This window comes from Callithrix jacchus, chromosome 10 (assembly GCF_049354715.1).
Source record: "Callithrix jacchus isolate 240 chromosome 10, calJac240_pri, whole genome shotgun sequence".
NCBI lineage: Eukaryota > Metazoa > Chordata > Mammalia > Primates > Cebidae > Callithrix > Callithrix jacchus.
The window spans coordinates 106,862,714-106,882,646 of record NC_133511.1 but is presented as its reverse complement, the minus strand read 5'-3'; the positions used below and the strand labels follow the sequence as shown (position 1 = coordinate 106,882,646).

General features: G+C 38.8%; 1 long non-coding RNA gene across 3 annotated transcripts in view; it reads left to right on the top strand.

Annotated features, from left to right (window-relative positions):
* LOC118145488 (uncharacterized) overlaps positions 1–19,933 on the top strand; it is a 131,995-nt gene that overhangs the window by 2,695 nt on the left and 109,367 nt on the right. Inside the window, exons 3-4 of one of the 3 annotated variants that reach the window (XR_004730622.3) lie at positions 5,884–5,973; positions 9,297–19,912. The exons of the other annotated variants lie outside the window; for them this stretch is intronic. This is a non-coding gene — a long non-coding RNA (uncharacterized LOC118145488). Of the gene's footprint in view, positions 1–5,883; positions 5,974–9,296; positions 19,913–19,933 lie in introns of those variants that run through there. 3 annotated transcript variants of the gene reach the window in all.

Genomic DNA, 19,933 nt, shown 5'->3' with positions numbered 1-19,933 from the left:
TTAAACCATTCAACTTTCTGACCATGTTATATTAGTGGAAAAACAAAACAATTAAATCTTTTAAAGAGATTTATTCTGTGCCAGTATGAGTTATCACAGCCAGAAAAATCAGAGTCTCCAAGAGTCCTGAGAAAATGCACCTGAGGTGGTGAGATTACAGTTTGGTTTTATATCTTTCAGGCAAAGATATAAATCAGTCCATGCAAAGTATATGCCCATTTTCTCTGGAAAGCTGGGATATCTTGAAGCAAGGGCATATTGGTTATTACCTCTTTTTTTCTTTTGTTTTTTTGAGACAGAGTCTCGCTGTGTCACCCAGGCTGGAATGCAGTGTGCTTTCTAGGCTGATTGCAACCTCTGTCTCCCACATTCAAGCGATTCTCCTGTCTCAGCGTCCCTCTGGGATTACAGGCATGTGACACCACACATGGCTAATTTTTGTATTTATAGTAGAGACGGAGTTTCACCATGTTGGTCAGGCTGGTCTCGAACCCTTGATCTCATGATCTGCCCACCTGGCCTCCCAATGTGCTGTTGCTGGGATTACAGGCATGAGCCACTGTGCCCAACAGGTTATTAATTTTTTTTTAATAAGATGGAGTTTTGCTCTTGTTGCCCAGGCTGGAGTGCAGTGGCATGATCTCAGCTCATTGCAACCTCTGCCTCCAGGGTTCAAGCAATTCTCCCCCTCAACCTCCTAAATAGCTGGGATTATAGGTAGGTGCCACAACACCCGGCTAATTTTGTATTTTTAGTAGAGACAGGGTTTCCCCATGTTGATCAGGATGGACTCTAACTCCTGACCTCAAGTGATCCACCCGCCTTGGCCTCCCAAAGTGCTAGGATTACCAGGTGTGAGCCACCACCAGACCAGGTTATTACTTTTTTTTCCTTTTGAGACAGGGTCTCACTCTGTTGCCCAGGCTGGAGTGCATTGGTGCGATCTTGGCTCACTGCAGCCTCCGCCTCCCAAGTTCAAGCGATTCCTCTGCCTCAGCCTCCCGGGTAGCTGGGACTACATGCCAGTGCCACCACACCACCAGGTTATTAATTTTAATGGCAAAAACCACAATTACTTTTGCACCACCAAGATATATATATGTATTATATATGTGTGTGTATACTATGTATATATGTATGTATATATATGTGTGTGTATGTATGTGTATATATGTGTGTGTGTATAGGTTGTATATATGTGAGTATACTTTATATGTATGCATATGTGTGTATATGTATGTGTGTATGTGTGTGTGTACGCGCGCGTGTGCACGTGCAGTCCCCTTCAATCCCAAGGTTTACTTTCATGTTCTAGGTATCCAAGATCATGCTTACTCATATTACAGTCTCTTACCTCTTTCCAGACTTACTGATTCTCATTTAGATTCTTTTGGATATAATTGTTCCTTTATCTTCTTTTCTCACCTATTGTGAAGGCATATACGCTATGTCTTATTTCTTATAGGCTTTCTTTTCTGCTTTTCAGTAAACTTCCCTTTTCTCAGAACTACTTACCTCATGAAAATCAATTCCATTGACTTGTAAAGCTATTATTACTTACAAGGCCTTTGAGAGTCCACATTCAAAATCAAAAACAATATATTTCTCATTGCAATCCTGAGTTAGTAAATTAATTCTTGAGTTTTATCACAGTATCTGGCACCTAAATGTTCAATATATATTGCTTTTTATTAAGTTGTTATTTTTATAACTAATGAAGGATCAAACAAGTATTTAAGAATAGAGGCAAAGTATAAACTCAGGTTTATTGGTTCTAAATCCAGCAATTATGTAAACACAAAAACTGTTTAAAAAGGATTAGTTTGTCAAAAATATGCTACATGAACTAGAGGAAATAGAGAATGGAAGAAAAACCATTCATATGTTTCCTAACAAGAGATGTTCTGTACATGTAGAATGAATAAATAAATGTTTCCTAACATAGAAAAAGTAAGAATAAGGCCAGGTGCGGTGGCTCACACCTGTAACCTCAGCACTGCCGGAGGTCGAGGCAGGCAGATCAGCTGAGGTTGGGAGTTCAAGACCAGCCTGACCAATGTGGTGAAACCGTGCCTCTACTACAAATACAAAAATAGCTGGGCTTGTTGGTGAGTGCCTGTAATCCCAGCTGCTTGGGGGTCTGAGGCAGGAGAATCACTTGAACCTGGGAGGAGGAGGTTGCCTGGGCAACAGAGTGAAACTCCTTCTCAAAAATAAAAAAAGAAAAGAAAAGAAAAAATACTAAGAATAATGTTCAATGGGTAGACCTGAACATGGTAATAGTGTAAACATTTTAGACTCACATGACACAGTAAGTCTCATCTACAGATTATCACAGCTAAATCACAGATGGTGGATTTTAAAGTTTGGTTTCAAAAATACGGCATAAAGATACATATCATACTAGAAAATACTGCAAGAAAAATTATATAATGGGCTTATTAATTAAATGCCTGTATATAAGTCTCATATAATTATGTATATCATTACTGATCTAGCCCAGGATATTTGATATTGGTCTTGTTAGAAACTGAAAAATAAGTCTCTTTCTGGACCATCTTTTTAGAAGTCTTTGGCTGGACCCAGTACCACAGCTACTTCACTTATTAACAAAATAGAGAACACAATAGTTGTTAGAGAATAATCACTATTCAGTAGTCACCCCAAAATATTTCCAACTGAGGGCATACATATTTATACACAAACATAAAAATGGCTTTGTTACAGGCACAGGAGTTCTTACTCTCAGAAACATGTAATAAATGAAGAACTGGAGAGAGGAACTATAAAAAGAGAAGCAAAGGGGGAAAAGATGAGAGAGAGGGCTGAGGAAAGAAGGAGGGAAAAAAAAGTAGAGAGATAGAAAAGAATTGAGATTAAATGATGATTTAGGAAAATTGCCTCAAAAAACAAAATCTCAATTTTTGATATCAGAACTTTCTAAATTACCCGATTCATCTATTTACATAAATGTCTCCTCTTCCCGACTAGAATACAAGCTCCTTGGAACCAAGCAGTAGCTTTGCTAGGCTGATCTTTATAACTTCCTTAATGTGCTATATAGAATTATGTACTTAATAAATGAATGAGAGATTAATGAAATGCAGAAATCATTGAATAATAAATGAATACATTTAAAAAGAAACAGATTAGACATCCAAAAGAATTAATTCTCTTAACAGAAATTATTATGTAGCAGGGCTCGGCACATGAGTAAGATCGTGGCTTTTTACGTGTGTTCTCAATATGTTCTGCAAAGTTCTCCACTCCCTATCAGAAAGCCTGAATTTTTCTATTAGAATTCATTGCTTTGACCTGAAGGGCTTTTTGCCTTTAAGGGTTGTCTGTTAAATTACAAATATCTCTGGGATATATAAAATGTGAAGCTATTTTCAGATGAGTCTCAGGAGGGATTAGCTGATGGCTGGTTTGGGCGAAGGTATGTGCCCAGGCAGAAAAAGAATAGAGAAAGGAAAGGACCTAAATGAAAGGAAAGTTTAATATGCCAGGCGTTTTACATATGCTATCTCCTTTAATCCTAAAACAAACAAATCCACGCTGTGCCATAGCTATTATTATGTCAATTTTTACTGAGAGGAATCAAGTTTTATAGAGGTTAAATTCCTAGCCTGAGATACCCAGCCAAAAAGGAGCAGAGTTGGGAATTTGAACAGAGATTAGTCAGATTCCCTTTTCCATCAGGTAGTGCCCGCTGACAAAGGCCAGGAGAAAATTTTAGGTCCCGAAAAGCCACACTGTATATTTAGTGTGGGAAATATTGTGGTATTTTTCTGGCTTGTTTTTCTGAAAGGCAGCTAACCATTTGTATTAGTTCACTAGGACTGCCATAACGAAGTACCACAAACTGGGTGACTTAAGAGCACATAAATTATCATCTCATGATTTGAAAGGCTAGATTTCCAAAATCTAGGGGTGTCAAGGCCATGCTCCCTCTCAAGCTTTTAGGGAATAATTTTTTCTTGTCTCTTCTAGCTTCCAGTAGCCCCAGCAGTTTCTTCATTTGTGGCCACACAACTTCAATCTCTGCCTCTATCTTCACATCCTCTCTCTCTCTCTTTGTGTCTCTTTGGGTCTTCACATGGTGTTCCTTTCCCTGTGTATCTGTTTTCTCTTCTTATAAGGACACCAGTCACATTAGATTAGGATCAATCCTAATTAAATATGATCTCATTTTAGCAAGATTGCATCAGCAAAGGACCTATATGCACATAAGGCCACATTTACAGGTACAGGACTTAGGATTTCAACATATCTTCTTAGGGGACACAATTCAGCCCACACATAATTTATATCACTTGATTTATTCTGCAAATATAATATATCGAAAACATACTTTCACCAAACGGATCATTTCAAAGAAATGAAGGGAAAGGATGAAATCAAATAAAAAGAAGGATTAGAGTTTGTTTCTTTAAAAATGTTATTTTACTGTCTTATTGGAAGCATGGGTCTTCTGCATTTATTTGCATTCACTCTAAACAAAAAGTTCCAGAGGGATTAGTGACTGAAGAGCTGGGTTCTCTGTATTATATGAATAAAATGTTGAGCAAGTGCTTCTTGGCTCCATTTCCCAGCAAAGCAACTCAATATATTACCATTTTGGCGATGAAACTGCTTCAAATGAGATTACCTCTGCACTGAATCTCGGTTGCTGTTGGAGGTGATTTATCCTTCTAAATGACCAACGTATTTGCAAGACCCTCTAGAGTGATTGACTTTCTATTGCACGCAAAGACTTTAATAATCAGAGCTGGAGCAAAAGCACTTTCAGTCTTAGGAGGGCCTAAGACTCCTTGAATTTTATTTTTGAGGGTTTACTTTATTTTTTGTTTGTTCCTGCATTTGTGGCGTGAAGGCTTCAAGGGCTCTGTCAACACTAGCTTTATTATTTTAGGGGCAAATAATTTATACTTGATATCTTTGGGGTATCAATTTGAGGGTATAAGCAATACAGGAGCTATTTTGTTCCTTTAGATAAGCAATTGGTCACAGCAATGGAGCAGTTTCAGAGATTTCTCTATAGGCTCATCACACTGTCCCCATTCTGCCACATCTTTGTCTGCATCAGTCATTATTTCTACGGCTGACATTGGGGAAGAATCTGGAAGGTTTGTCTCCTAACCAAAGTACACTCTTGGTATTCCCTTGCAGAATGCCTTGCTTTACCGCCTCTTGTAACAGAGCCTTTCTGTGAGCAAATGGCATCTACGTCCATAGAAGTGTCTGCAAAGTGGAGAATTAATGTGGCTTGTCAGAACATCTTGGGATCAGAAGATTAGAGTGAGATCTTCCAAGAATTATTAGAATTCCATCTCTAATACTGCCTGCTCTGGAGGGTAAATGAGCACCTTGAATGGGATAGTAATTGAATGAATTCAGATATAAAGCTAAACACACAAACACACACACACACACATACACACACACACACAGTTAGCACTGTCTAGTACTTAATTTTGATTTAATTCATATTCTGTTACCCACTTTTAATTGCATCACTCCATTCAAGAGGTGCAGACAGAGGCAAAGCACATTCCAGGAATTCATGGAGCTCACAATGCAATACAAGAAACATGACAGGTACATGTCTTTAAAGGAGATAGGGCACTAACCAAGAAGTCTTCATCATTTCCCTCAGCTCGACTAAACTTTAGTCAGTCTTCTTTTCTAGCCTCTGAACTTGCCCTCATCCTGGTCCTTACAGAATCCAGATGGCCTAAACACAGAAATCTCGTACCTCCCTTTTATTAGAGCATTTACTTTAGAAAACTTGTAACTCTAAATTCTTTTTCTGCCCCTTTATGATGTAAATTTTAAAAAGTGTTTTTGCTACTTTTACAACCCAAGATTATCTTTCTGAAGGACCTGGGTGCCATCTTTTGAAATGCAATCATTAAGGAAGATGCAACCCGAATCTCCCAGTGTCTGTGGGAGGGCAGGAGCTTAACCAAGGTGGGTACTTTGCTCCAAGCTGTAAAATTACCTCCTGTCAAGAAGATAAAAGAAAGTTTACTTTTTCTGTGGGTAAGGTCAGTTAGCAAACACAGGTTACCTGTGTTGTTGTTTGGTGAGGGGTGCTGATTTAAGGACTTTGGGAAACCAAGGCAGGAGAATGCTGAGGTCAGGAGTTCGAGACAAGCCTGGCCAAACTGAGGAAACCCCGTCTCTACTACAAATTAAAAAAATTAGCTGGGTTTAGTGGCAGGCACCTATAATCCCAGATACTCAGGAACCCAGGGCAAAAGAATCACTAGAATCTGGAAGGCAGAGGTTGCAGTGAGCTGAGATCGTGCCACTGCACACCAGCCCAGGCAACAAAGTTGAGACTCTATGTCAAAAAAACAAACAAACAAAAAACTCACCTGCCCTTTCTTTGAGCAGAGTAGAGTTCAGACTACATTCAGGTTTCTCCCCTCTATTGTACTGGTTTTGAGTTATATTCTTTCTTCCTGTTTAATTTGTTCCAGTGCAATTTTTCCTTCCATAGCACCAAGATACATACTCTGAAAAGTTCCACATCAGAATAATAAACATTTTACTGGGAAAGTCATGGAAGGTTTCAAAACACTGGGAAAACATAAGCCAAATCTTTGGATTTTAATGAGTAGCATTTTCAAAAGGAAAAGTAAGAAAACAAAATAAGCAAATATAAGAAGTGAAATTTACCAACTCGTCAAAAAATCAAATTGACACATAATTTTCACTCAATTATTAAAGCTAAGTTTTGAGTTTCTAGTCATTCACAATGGATGAGTGCATGATGATTGCAACTATTAGAATGCCATTGGTGCAAGCTCTCAGGCTCTTCTGCTTTTCCCATGATTCCTTTGTACCTCTGTCTAACCATCTCTTTATTTATTGCCCTTTAATCTTCTTTTCTTCTGTCCCTCCCTTATCTTTATCTCTCTACATCTAGACTCTTCCTCTGTACTCTTCAGCCTTTCTTTTCACCCCATTTTCTCTTCCTACAAAAAAAGGAAACTGGAACAGAGGAACCTCACAGGCAATTCTCAGTCACTGCTCTTTAAAAAGGGTGAAAAATACAGAGTAGAGAAGCTGAGGCCTCGGTATGCTAAGGGGCTGAGTGAAGTAGAGAGAAAAAAGGTAGCATTTTCAAATTAAGATACTTCAAAAGAATTCCAAAATGATAGGATTTTAATGTTGTCAATGGAATATAGGAAAACCACACAGAAGAGTGCAGTACAACAGAACTCCTACTCTGAGAGCAGAAGGCTAACCCTATTTCTGAGAGAATAAGGAGAGGAAGAAGTTTTTGGAGGGTGTAGATGGGAAGCTGTGCGGAAAGTCACCCAACAGGAGCCGTGACTTTTGGTTTGTGGATGGGGTCAGTCATAGCTACTACATTGGAAAAAATATTTCAACCTTTTGATCCTACCTTCTTTCAATTTTTTGGTGGTGTTTTCCATTGGCCTAACCCTTCTGAAAGTCAAAAGAGCCCATCAATGCCATCCCCTCAGATCAGTCCTGAGGCAGAGTTGGGAATGGAGAAGTGAAACTTCTTGGTTTCTGTTGGTCTGGAGGAGCAAATGTAAGATATTTGGCACAGATAAAAGTGGAAAAACAGGGACAAAAAGGAAGATTAAGGACTTGAAAACCCAGAGAGGATGTGGGACACTAAGGAGCTGAGAAAAAGAAGATAAAGGACAGAAGGAAAGAAATCTGAAGTAAGGAGCTAAGAGAAGCAGAAGGTCAGTGGTTTCTGAATGTGGAGTTCTCACTGTGCAGTCCTCCTAGAATCTGTCAAACCATTAAATAAAAATTCCCATAAACATTATAAATAGAAGCAATGAAGAAATACGCCTTTAGGGAAACCAGGATCTTTGGTGAATTTGGCAAATTGTCATTGACAATGATCTTTTGGCAAATGGAATAGACTTTCAATAAATTGATTTTACTGAAATCAGACTGCTTCCCAGGAAAGTTGTTAATTAGAGAAGCTTGCAGAACATTAGTTTTGGTTTGGCAGAATATTTAGTATCTGATAGGGAATATTGGTGTATTACGGAGGCTGGGGTCCATATCAGTCAAGAGGCTATCAACTTCTAAGTGTCTAACTCACTCACGGCCTCGCCACCATGTTAAGAGCTGAGTGAGCGAAAGATAACTGTAGACTTAAACAATATAATTTAATTAATAATAGTGAACATATACTGAGTATGTACTATATGCCAGGTACTGTACACAGATTTCCTTTTTGCATAACTCTCGCAATAACCTGTGTTGGTTATTGCCAATTGACCTACTACCCCACATTCATCCTCTACCTTGTTCCATTGCCTGGATGATTGACTTCTCCAGATATCATCCCTTGCCCTGACATTTGGTTGGGTTTGATTGAAGAGAAACAGTGGTAGGAGATGGGAGAATAAGACAAGGGTTTGGATACGTAAGCTTACCTCTGTGTACCCTGCTTCCTCCTGACCTCACTACCAAAATTTCTGGCACTGGCTGAGTCAATTCTTGTGATGTGACCACTTTTCCAAACCTTCAAACTTTAACCCAACTTTGTAACAGCGTTCCTTTAAGGCCAAAATGGAAAACGCAGTTGTAACTGAAGATCTGTCATTATCTTTAGTCTCTGGGTACTTGATTATTCTTTATTGCTGTTGTTAACCTTGCATACATCTTCTGTAAATAGATACTTTATTAACTTTTATTGAGTTTGAAATTTACTTCCTGCCAAGAGCAGGACAAATGCCATAACTCAATAAGAAAGATATTATAAAGGTCTTCTTCGACTTTAATTTTTATTTATTATTATTATTTGACATAGAGTCTCATGCTTGTCACCCAGGCTGGAGTGCAATGGCACGATCTCAGCTCACTACAACCTCTGAATCCCAAGTTCAAGTGATTCTCCTTCCTCAGTCTCCTGAGTAGCTGGGATTACAGGTGTCCACCACTGCACCCAGCTAATTTTTGTATTTTTTAGTAGAGATGGGGTTTCACCATGTTGTCCAGGCTAGTCTTGAACTCCTGACTTCAAGTGATCCACCCACCTCGGCCTCCTGGAGTGCTAGGATTACAGCATGAGCCACTGTGCCTGGCATATTTTATATCTATATAAATTGTATACATATATAAATTATTTCTCTATATGTCATATCCTATATATAAGAAAATTAACAGAAGTATTTTTTTTCCAACGCTACACTGCTAAAAAGCAATATGACTAAAACTTAATGGTAACTAAGTATAAGTGGTCTCTAAAATCTTCTATAATTTTTTTTCCTATATTTCTTCTCAATAACCAGGTTTTGAAGTACGAGGTTCATCACTATTCTACACGGAGCTCAACTGTCAAAGTCTGAACTCTCCAATATGGTAGTCACCAGCCACATGTATCTACTCAGTGATGGATAGGTAGCTAGTGCCACATGTTGAAATGATAATGTTTTACATGTACTTTAAATATAATATTATATATGTTTTTTTCTCCCTTTTAAAGGAATGTGGCTACTAAATTTTAAAAGTTACATATGTGGCTTGCCTTATATTTCCATTAGGTAACATCGAAAAGGTCACCCATTGGCCTTTGACATGCCTTGACATAAGGAGGTTTCTCAGTGTCAATAGTTCAAATTAGCAGAAATTTGCTCAAGTAGATCCTATCTCAGAGTGTTTTGTGTGCCTGACATACAGAGTATAGCAGAATTCAGGGGCATAGGTAAAAGCCAAAACACACACGGAGGGATGATAGAAAGCAAGTATGAGAGAAGCAGTTGTGATTTACCAGATCAATGAACAAGAACAAACCCATTCAGTAGAGAGAATACAGGCAACTTAGTTGGTGGAGTAGAAACAGATATGGAGAGGAGTTAGTTCCATAATGATTAAATGGTATTATAATGAAGCATTGAAGAACTTCTCATTATCAGTAAGAGAAAAGAAATGTCTTGTTAAAATAATCAATTGCATTGTTCGCTAAAGCATATTCTGGTTGTCTTTGAAGGCTGCCCTTTCATGAGGTCAACACTTTCTGTCATATATTACTTTGAATACATCCTCACTATCGAGCCTCAGTGATTAAATGGCCCTCATTACTTGTTCTTCTGTCTCAAAGAACCTAAATAATCCAGAACTATACAATGGAAGGACTTGAATAGAATGGCCTATGATTGGATGTGGTGGTCCAAGTTTAAGAGTCCCTACAACCATCACTTCTGACACCAGTGAAAAGTTCCATGGTTCGTAAGAACCCCTTCACTTCTGATACCAATTGCAAGTTTAGGGTTCCTAAAAATCACCTTCAAGTGTAATCATGTGTTAGACGAACTCTGAAAGCTCATTGAAAGTTGTTTATACTCAGTTATAGCTTAGTACAGCAAAAGAATACAGATTAAAATCAGCTAAAGATTGGAGAACATAGGGCAGGGTCCTGGAGAGTTCTGAAAATGGAGCTTCCAATTGTCCTCTCCCAGTGGAATTGTACAGATAGTGCTTACTTTGCCTAGCAATAATGTGTGATAATGCATATGGAGAAGTGCCAGCCAGGGACATTTACTCAATCCTTGATATCTAGAAATTTTACTAGGGCCTTGGTCACATAGACAAAATTGACTTCTGACGTGACTAATCTTAGTCTTCAGCTTCCGCAGATGTTGAGTTGACAAGCATGGCCCGTGGCCTCCCCACATAAATCACATTGTAGCATTAGACTATCAGGTGTGACCCAGGGCCTTTTGGTAAACAGAGACAGTCTTATCAGGCAGGACATACCTATGGTTTAGAGATGACCTTTCAGGAGCCATAAAAAAGGGTGAAGCAATTCTCTGCACAAAGTCAATCTTATTTTTTTTTTTGAGATGGAGTTTCACTCTTGTTACCCAGGCTGGAGTGCAACGGCACGATCTCGGCTCACCGCAACCTCCGCCTCTTGGGTTCAGGCAATTCTCCTGCCTCAGCCTCCTGAGTAGCTGGGATTATAGGCACGTGCCACCATGCCCAGCTAATTCTTTGTATTTTTAGTAGAGACGGGGTTTCACCATGTTGACCAGGATGGTCTCGATCTCTTGACCTCATGATCCACCCGCCTTGGCCTCCCAAAGTGCTGGGATTACAGGCGTGAGCCACCGCGCCTGGCCCAGTCAATCTTTACTACACAGGGGACCTTGGTTTCAGTGATCAGTGATGGAGGGCCTTGAATGTAATGACATCTCTCTGCCCAAACATTGGGTAGGCACTGGGGGATATATTGGATAAACGCCATTCATTCAGTGCCAGTATAGAGTTGAGAAGAAAGAAATGTGTTTAACCTGCTTTATTTTCTTCTATGTATTTTCTTTACCCTTCTATTTATATCTATTGTTATTGCCCTCTTTTTTTTTTTTCTGTTTTCTGATTGTTGATGCTACATTTTCTCAGTAACCTAAACTCTTTGTGATGACCCAGTAGTTTATGCAGAACAAAGACTATTCTTTCTCTTTCTTGGAGAATATCAGAAAATGCTTTAATCTTGTACTTTTGACTAATATAGGGAGAGGTAATATTATAGAGAGAGGCAATACAGTCTTTCAAATACATACATTTTCCAATTTATGTTGGTGGATTTCTTTTCTAACAAAAGCAATTTCTTTCCTCCAAAGATTTATGTCATCTAAAGAGAGGGTAAAATTTTATCTCTCCATTATTATAGTATTGTTACTGGGGGAGTACCCAGCTTGTAGGTTCTTGGCCTCTCTAACCCTGAATAATGGGGAAAGGGCCCCAGAGGCTTTGTGTGTTTACCCTCAGAATAAAATTGTGGACCCAAAGAGTTTTGTGGAAGAGCAATTTATCAGACAGAGAGAGAAAGAGAGAGAGAAGACACCTCCCATGCTGTTGTGGAAGAGGAACCCAAAGAGGGAAATCCATTCAGGTGGGAACAGCTGAAGTTTTAACCCTTGAGTTATTCCCTCCCCATTCATGTTCTCATCCAATGAGAGGAGTTCTTTTAAACTTCCTCTGGATGATTGATCTTTGACTCTGATACCAATTGGCTACTTGTTTTATAGCCCTGAGTTACAGAGCTCCATCCTCTCAGAGCTTTCAGTGGGAATTTGGGACAAAATTCCCTGGCTTTCCCAAGATCACACAATGAATTTTACCTGCCCCGCGTGGAAGAGTTGCTCAAAGAACCCCAGCCACTTGAGGCAGGGAGCCAGGAAATGTCTGCATTTGAAACCCTCTGGTTTCTGGATGGAGGCATGGAGGAGGTGCTTAAAGAGCCCTAGCCACCTGAAGTGGGGAGATGGGAAATTCCTGTACTTGAAACGCCTCCCCTAGCAGACCCAGGAAGAGACATTTCTTTAACACAGCCCCTCAGTAGGTTATCAAGAAAATTATCCAATTATTATGAAACCACTTTTGCAAAAATTATGACAGTGAAAGAAATCTAGCATGGCTGACTCCGTTTTGCTTCTATCCCCACAGGCTGGCTATCCTTGTAATTTCTAGGTGTAAGCCAACCTAACCATGGGAGTAATTTAGTTTATTGTTTAACTCTGAAGCAAGAATGATAATAGTCTCTCCCTAAAATTGGCATCCCTTAATTTGGGGACTGACATCGCCTTTGTAAAACTAATAAAAGAACACAACATTATGATTATGACAGGGTTCTTGGTATGTTTTGGCTGTGTCCCCACCCAAATTTCATCTCAAACTGTAGCTCCCATAATTCCCACATGTCATGAGAGGCACCTGGTAGTAGGTAATTGAATCACAGGGCAGGTCTTTCCTGTGTGGTTCTCATGATAGTGAACAAGTCTCACGAGATCTGATGGTCTTATGAAGAAGAGTTCTCCTATATAAGCTCTCTCGCCTACCAACATGTGTGCTGTCTCTTTGTTCTTCCTTAATGTTCCGCCATGATTGTGAGGCCTCCCAACCATGTGGAACTATGAGTTCATCAAATCTGTTTTTCTTTATAAATTACCCAGGCGTGAGTATGTCTTTATTAGCAGCATAAAAACGCACCAATACAAGCTTGAATTCTGCTAAGATGTAGGCATAGTTAAACAATAGTTAGCCATTGTTTTTCTATAATCCCTTTCAGCTCATGTGTCAAGTGGCCATGGGTCAAAATGTTTGTGACTTCCCCAGTTGCTCCCATAGATAATATCACTATTGTAGAATCTACGATTAGTCTTTTGAAATGTTTTCCAGGCTTTTGCATTCTGGTGATTGAGTGACTCCATCCAGGCTTGTGACTCATTCAGCTGGCCCTGTGGTCCCCACCCAGAGGCTACTTAGTGCACAAGGACCATTTTCCGTACACCTATGATTTTATCCCTAATCAGAAGCACCCATTCCCTAGCCCCCTTCCTGCCATATTATTCATAGAAACTCTAGTTTGTGTTGAATTCTTGGTGAGGATGATTTGAGTAGTAAAATCCTGTACTTCTGCTCCACTAGCTTTCTGTTAGTTAAACTTTCTCTTTACTACAATACTACCATCTCTGTGAGTTAGTTTTGTCTGTGCAGCAGGCAAGAAGAAACTATCAGCCAATCACAGTTACATGGAGGACTATTCAGCATGAGATAATCTTTTAAATTCAAGTCCGTTTAATGTTTAGGCACAAGATATTCTTCTCTGAGATAAAGGTGTCTCCCAAACACCAAATTTTAGAGACAATAGAAAAGATAACAACCAAAGAAGTTTTCTATGTCCTACACAGCAAATAAAAGGAAGAAAAAACCATCAGCAATACCCTATCACAAATGGAGCCTACAACACATTCTAAGATAAAATGTAGTAGACTATCACCAGGAATTATAGGTAATAAAAAGGAGAAACAAACAATAACAAAGGAGTTATTGTAATAATAAAAACCTAACAATAAGACTGACTGAAATAAGCTCAGCCTTGCCAAACTTAATTCCATGGGAGGAGCCCCCATTTGAGGTTTTCTTACTTCTTTAAACTTACTAGCTCTTGAAGTTAAAAAGCCTCATGCAATATGGTAGTAATTATTGCTGCTCATTAATCTTTTATACCTTATTACTTCCCAGTCTCTAGAAAGGATTACATTTCTTAGACTGCCTTGTTTAGCTGGGACAAGTGATAGCCCTGGCCAAAGAGAAATGAGCACAAGAAATGTGCGTCACTTCCATTAGAATAATTTAATTGCTCGTAAAAGACTCTCCAGAGCTTTCCCTTTTTGTTTTTTAATGATAACTCTTGATTTCTAGATGGTGGTTTTTCCATGAGAATGAAATGTAATGGCAATGAGCAAAGTGAGTGCCCAGCCAACCAGAGATTGACAGGTAATATAAGTGAGGTATAAACCACTTTTGTTTTAAGCCAGTGATATTTGGTAATATTAACACAGTTTAATCTGACCCATTCTCACCTATACCCACAACTATGAGAAATGATAAGCAAAGTCAACCTAGCAGTGATTATAAATAACATTATTTTCTTTCCCTAAGTTTTGACCCTGAAGAATGATAATCTAAAACTCGATCCTATCTTCATTACAGATTTAAACCTCTGGAAAGGGTTAATTAAATTGTGTTGGCTGGGCATGGTTACTTACATCTGTAATCCTAGCACTTTGTGAGGCCAATTCAGGTGGATCACTTGAGGCCTGGCCAACATGGTGAAACTCCATCTCTACTGAAAATACAAAAATTAGCTGGATGTGGTGGCATGTGCCTGTAATCCCAGCTCTTGGGAGACTGAGGCATGAGAATCACTTGAACTTGGCAGTCAGAATTTGCAGTAAGCTGAGATTGTACCACTGCACTCCAGCCTGGGCAACAGAGTGAGACTCTATCCTAAAAAGTAATAATAATTTTTGAAAATGGTGTTTACTGCAGTTCACAGTGAAAAATGTAAATTGCATCTCATTCAAATGGACCCAGAATAAAGATAGCTCTAAAATCGCCTCATTCTGTATATTGCTAATGACTACTGAAAGGTGTGGAAATATGATCAATACCTCCAAATGAAACATTTCAAGCATTCAGGGAAGAGTGCTATTTAAGGTGAATATCAGTATTACTGGATTTTTACATTTAACGTAGAATGAGTGTGGTGGGATACAGGATTGCCCATCTTTCTTCCAGCAGCACTAGTCTACCACTACCTGTATTACAGGCCAGATGTGGACTTTATTTTACATACACTAATCTCCTTGAAGTATAATTTCAAAATATATTTTAAACTAATCTAGTGTTTGACTTGTTTGTTTATACCTTTGGCCTGTTACAAGTGTTAAGGTGGCAGAAAGTAAACGGCAAAGAACCATTCTTTCATTCATGTAATCGTCGGCGTTGATGGCAGGATCCTTACACTTAGAAGCTGTGCATAAACCTGGAAAGACAACTGGGAGGAGGATGATAATGTGACCATAAATGATATACAAAACTTAATTCTGGAAATGTTTAGAGTGCCATCAAAACTTTAGGTGGAAGAATTACGTGTGTGTGCAAACTGAGATGCGGTTAGATCCAAGGGTCTTTAAATGAATTGATCAACAAAAAAGAATTTATGAAGCTCCTGTGCTGTTTGACCTTTTAGACCCTGTAGTCATCTGATGAAATATTTAAATAGCCATATATATTTTTTATGCTGTCAAATTAGAAGGCATCTGTTACTACAGTTACTCCATTTGTAGATGCCGGGGGGGAATATGCATATGCAGTATTGCTAAAACAGGTCTCTTTTAAGGTTTTTAAGGTTTCAATATTGCGACCCCAAATCAGCCAAAGGAGTAATAATGAAAAACTGTAAATAAAGCAGGTGAGCTTTGGACCATGCTACATAATTAATGGTGAAATTCATGGGATTGGTAGAAAATGTAATCATTAAGTGACTGTCCAGTGGCCCAGATATCAGACCATACATGTATTATCATGTCCTTTGACAACACTATTCCAAACTCCTGGCCTCAAGTGACCCTCTGACCTCTGCCTCCCACAGCACTGGGATTATATGCCTGAGCTACTGTGCCCAGCCTTTGACAATACTAGAAACCCACGTTGCATAAAGAAAGCAATTACTAGAAGCATATGAGCAAGAAAACCATAGAATAATTATTATTGCAAGCTTTCTCATCAGAGACAGAGGTCCCAGTCTCAGCACTGTCATTTTTTAAAACTGTGGCATTATGCCTGTTTGTTCATTCAACATATATTTATTAAGCATCTATAATGTATTGGAGTTTTTGTACTGGGCACTGGGCACACTTGGTAGAACCAAGCAGACAAACAAGCAAGAGGCATAGGGACTCCTGTCCTCACTAAGCTTATAGACTAAGATAGGGAACACAGAAATCAAAGAATCATCAAATAAATTAACAGTCTTAATTGTGAAAAATATTACCAAGGACAGCATATTAGAGGAGGAATTGACCTAGTCAGGCTCTCATCTTCAGGTTGAGTGACATTTATACACGTATCTCAGGATTACGGTGAAGATGAAGAAAATTAATATATATTAACAGCTGACATAAAATAAGAACTGTACAAATTTTCCCTTTCTGTTTTCTCTGTTCTTTTAATTGCAGGTAAATGAAGTACATGAATGAATTTCCAGATAATTGTTCTTGCTTATTACATGATTCTGAAGTGTTATGAATGGGTTTTTTTTCAATTGTACTTTAGATGCTGGGGTACATATGCAGATCATGCAAGACTGTTACATAGGTACACTCGTGGCAAAGTGGTTTGCTGCCTCCATCCCCCCATCACCTATAACTGAAATTTCTCCCCACGCTATCCCTCCCCACCCTCCCTCCCGCTATCCCTCCCTTACTCCCACCAACAGACCCCGGTATGTGATGATCCCCTCTCTGTGTCCACATGTTCTCATTGTTCAAAACCTGCCTATGTGTGAGAACATGCAGTGTTTGATTTTCTGTTCTTGTGTTAGTTTGCTGAGAATGACGGTTTCTAGGTTCATCCATGTCCCTACAAAGGACACGAACTCATCGCTTTTATTAGGAAAAAATGCTAATGGGCATATTTGATCTACACTACACTCTTCACTGTTACCACTATGTGTACTTTCATTCTCTCCTCTTGACCTATTCCAAAGAGCTGTTTTTGTTTTTTTTTTTTTTTTTGCTTGTTTGTTTATTTGTTTTTGAGATGGAGTTTTGCTCTTGTCACCCAGGCTGAAGTGCAATAGCGTGATCTCAGCTCACTGCAACCTCCACCTTCTGGGTTCAAATGATTCTCCTGCCTCAGCCTTCTGAGTACGTGGGATTACAGGCATGTGCCACCACGCCAAGCTAATTTTGTATTTTTAGTAGAGATGAGGTTTCTCCATGTTGGTCAAGCTGGTCTTGAACTCCCAGCTTCAAGTGATTTACCCACATCAGCCTCCCAAAATGTTGGGATTATGTATATAAGCCACTGCTCCTGGCCCCAAAGCTGTTCTTTAAAAAGTTTTAATTCAGAAGGTCACCATTTGGCAAACTCATTTTTCTATTCTCTTTTAAAGTGCAATGAGATCTTGCCTGAAAACATACTTAAGATAAAAGAATCTTGAAAGTTGTCACAAATACATTTTGCAAATACAATATCCAAGACAATAGAGAAACTTTATAATAAATTTCAGTATAGAAAGAGGGAAACTGCACCAGGCATGGTGGATCATGCCTGTAATCCCAGCACTTTGGGAGGCAAAGGCAGGTGGATCATGAGGTCAGGAATTCAAGACCAGCCAGGCCAACATGGTAAAACTTCATCTCTACTAAAAATACAAAAATTAGCTGGGCATAGTGGTGCACTCCTATAATCCCAGCTAGTTGGGAGGCTAAGGCAGAAGAATTGCTTCACTCAGAACCTGGGAGGCAGAGGTTGCAGTGAGCTGAGATTGCACCACTGAACGCCAGTCTGGAGGGAGACTCCAACTCCAAAAAAAAAAAAAGAGGAAAATTGCAACTTTGTAGAAAATATGAGAAATAAAACTGTAAAAGATGAACTGAATCTCAGTGGTAGAAACAGAATTTTCATTTAGGCCTTATCCAGTTCTCTTTGAGGTGAATGAATAATGAAACATGGGGAAATTAGAAAATGTAATAACTCGCTTTTCGAGAATTCACAGATGTTTCTTGAGAAGTGTATCAGAATTTTTTTCAAACCTGCCTTTTTTAATAGATCTTGTTCTTTTGGAATAGGGTAGGGTGCACATCATGTTGGTCTAGCAGTCACATTATGAAAAGGCAGCTACAATGCTGATGGATGGGGGAAATATTTGGGAGACACAATGAAATTTAACATTCTTGGTTTTGGGAGGAGACAACACTGTATACCTTTATATCATAATGACTTACCCCTTACACAGTCATAAAAATAGGTATGAAAAGCTAGCTGAAGCCCAGACATCATTCATAGTTTGCTCAGGCTAACTGAAGTAAGGAGATTCTGAAACTTAAAAACCACCACCACAACAAATTCTTAAGCCTTTTGTCAAATGATGCACCGGGAAATAAGTGAGCCAAAAGGGAATATCTCTGCTTTTAATAGGAGAGAAATATAGTAACTAACCCAAAAGAGCTCTAGGTAAAGATTTTTAGTTTCTGTAATAGTATTCCCAAAGTGTATGCATTAGGGAAGAGCTGTGTAACGTAAAGCAGGAAAAAAGTCTTTTCTTAGACCATATGGTTTGAAACACTTAGGCTCCTAAGGGAATCTAACTGTTGGCATGTAGGAAAAACATGAGGAGACAACAGTATGAGGTTGTGTGTCATGTACTCCTATCCATTCATTACCGTCTGTCCCTCGTATTAGCAAGGACTCTCTAGAATGGTAGAGAAAAATTAGATTCAGAGAAAACATGAGAGCAGAGATGCAGGTAAACCTTAGAGGAAGGGATCCTGTGCCTGCTCCCTAGGCCAAGTCCCAGGAAATGGTGAACCATCAAATGCATTCATAGAATTGAAAAGTAGAGTCCTGTGCCAGCAGTGAGGTAGCAAAGGCAATTGAAGGAAAAGAGAGGCTGGATCTACACCTGGCATAGGCAACAAAGGAGTATCGTATTATGTCTGACATGAATTGATCAACAGCAATAAAACCAACTAGAAGTCTGCTTCTTCTTTAAATCATAATTTGCAGGTTATTCTAAATAATGTTGATAATAAAATGATTCTTCCAGAATCATTTTATTCTTGGTCTTAAGTTTTAAATAACTGCTGCAGCTAATGTTGACTTTTAATAACAGATGCGTAAGCTAACAATTCGCACATAATTTTGAAAATTTATCTTTTATTCTGTATTGTATTCAAAATAGAAGTTTTTCAGTCAATTCCTAGTTTTTCCATTGATCTGTGTAGTGAGTTAATCGTAGTTTCCAAAAAGATATGTCCATGTCCTAATTCTCCAAACCTGTACATGTTACTGTATTCTAAAAGGATTTCTGTAGAAATAATTAAGGATCTTGAGATGAATCCATCCTGGATTACTAGGGGAGGAGGACCCTAAATTCAATGACAAGTATTCTTAGAAGAGACACACACGAGAGAGACACATAGATAAATGGAGATCATATAAAGACAGAGGCAGACATTGCAGCAGTACATAAGCCTAGGAATGCTGACAACTACCAAAAGCTGGAAGATTCAAGAAAAAGGTGAAGGAAATGTAGAGCTGCCAACACGTTGACTCACACTTGTGGCCTTCAGGACTGTAAAAATAGTTGTTTCTACTGTCTTAAGCCATCAGTAAATTTTATCCAGCCACCATAGAAAACTAATATAATCCCTAATTCACAAACTTAGCTATAAAAAAGTCATTGCTAGGGTAACTTTAAATGTTGAGAGCTATCTTTGTTCTCATGCATCGTTGATGATTTTATACACTACCTTTTAAAAGAATATTCAGAAGCAACAGTGATAGCACAATAATTATAAAAACATGAAAACAGAACTTGAATTACTTTACTTCTGCCGTAATATATGATTAA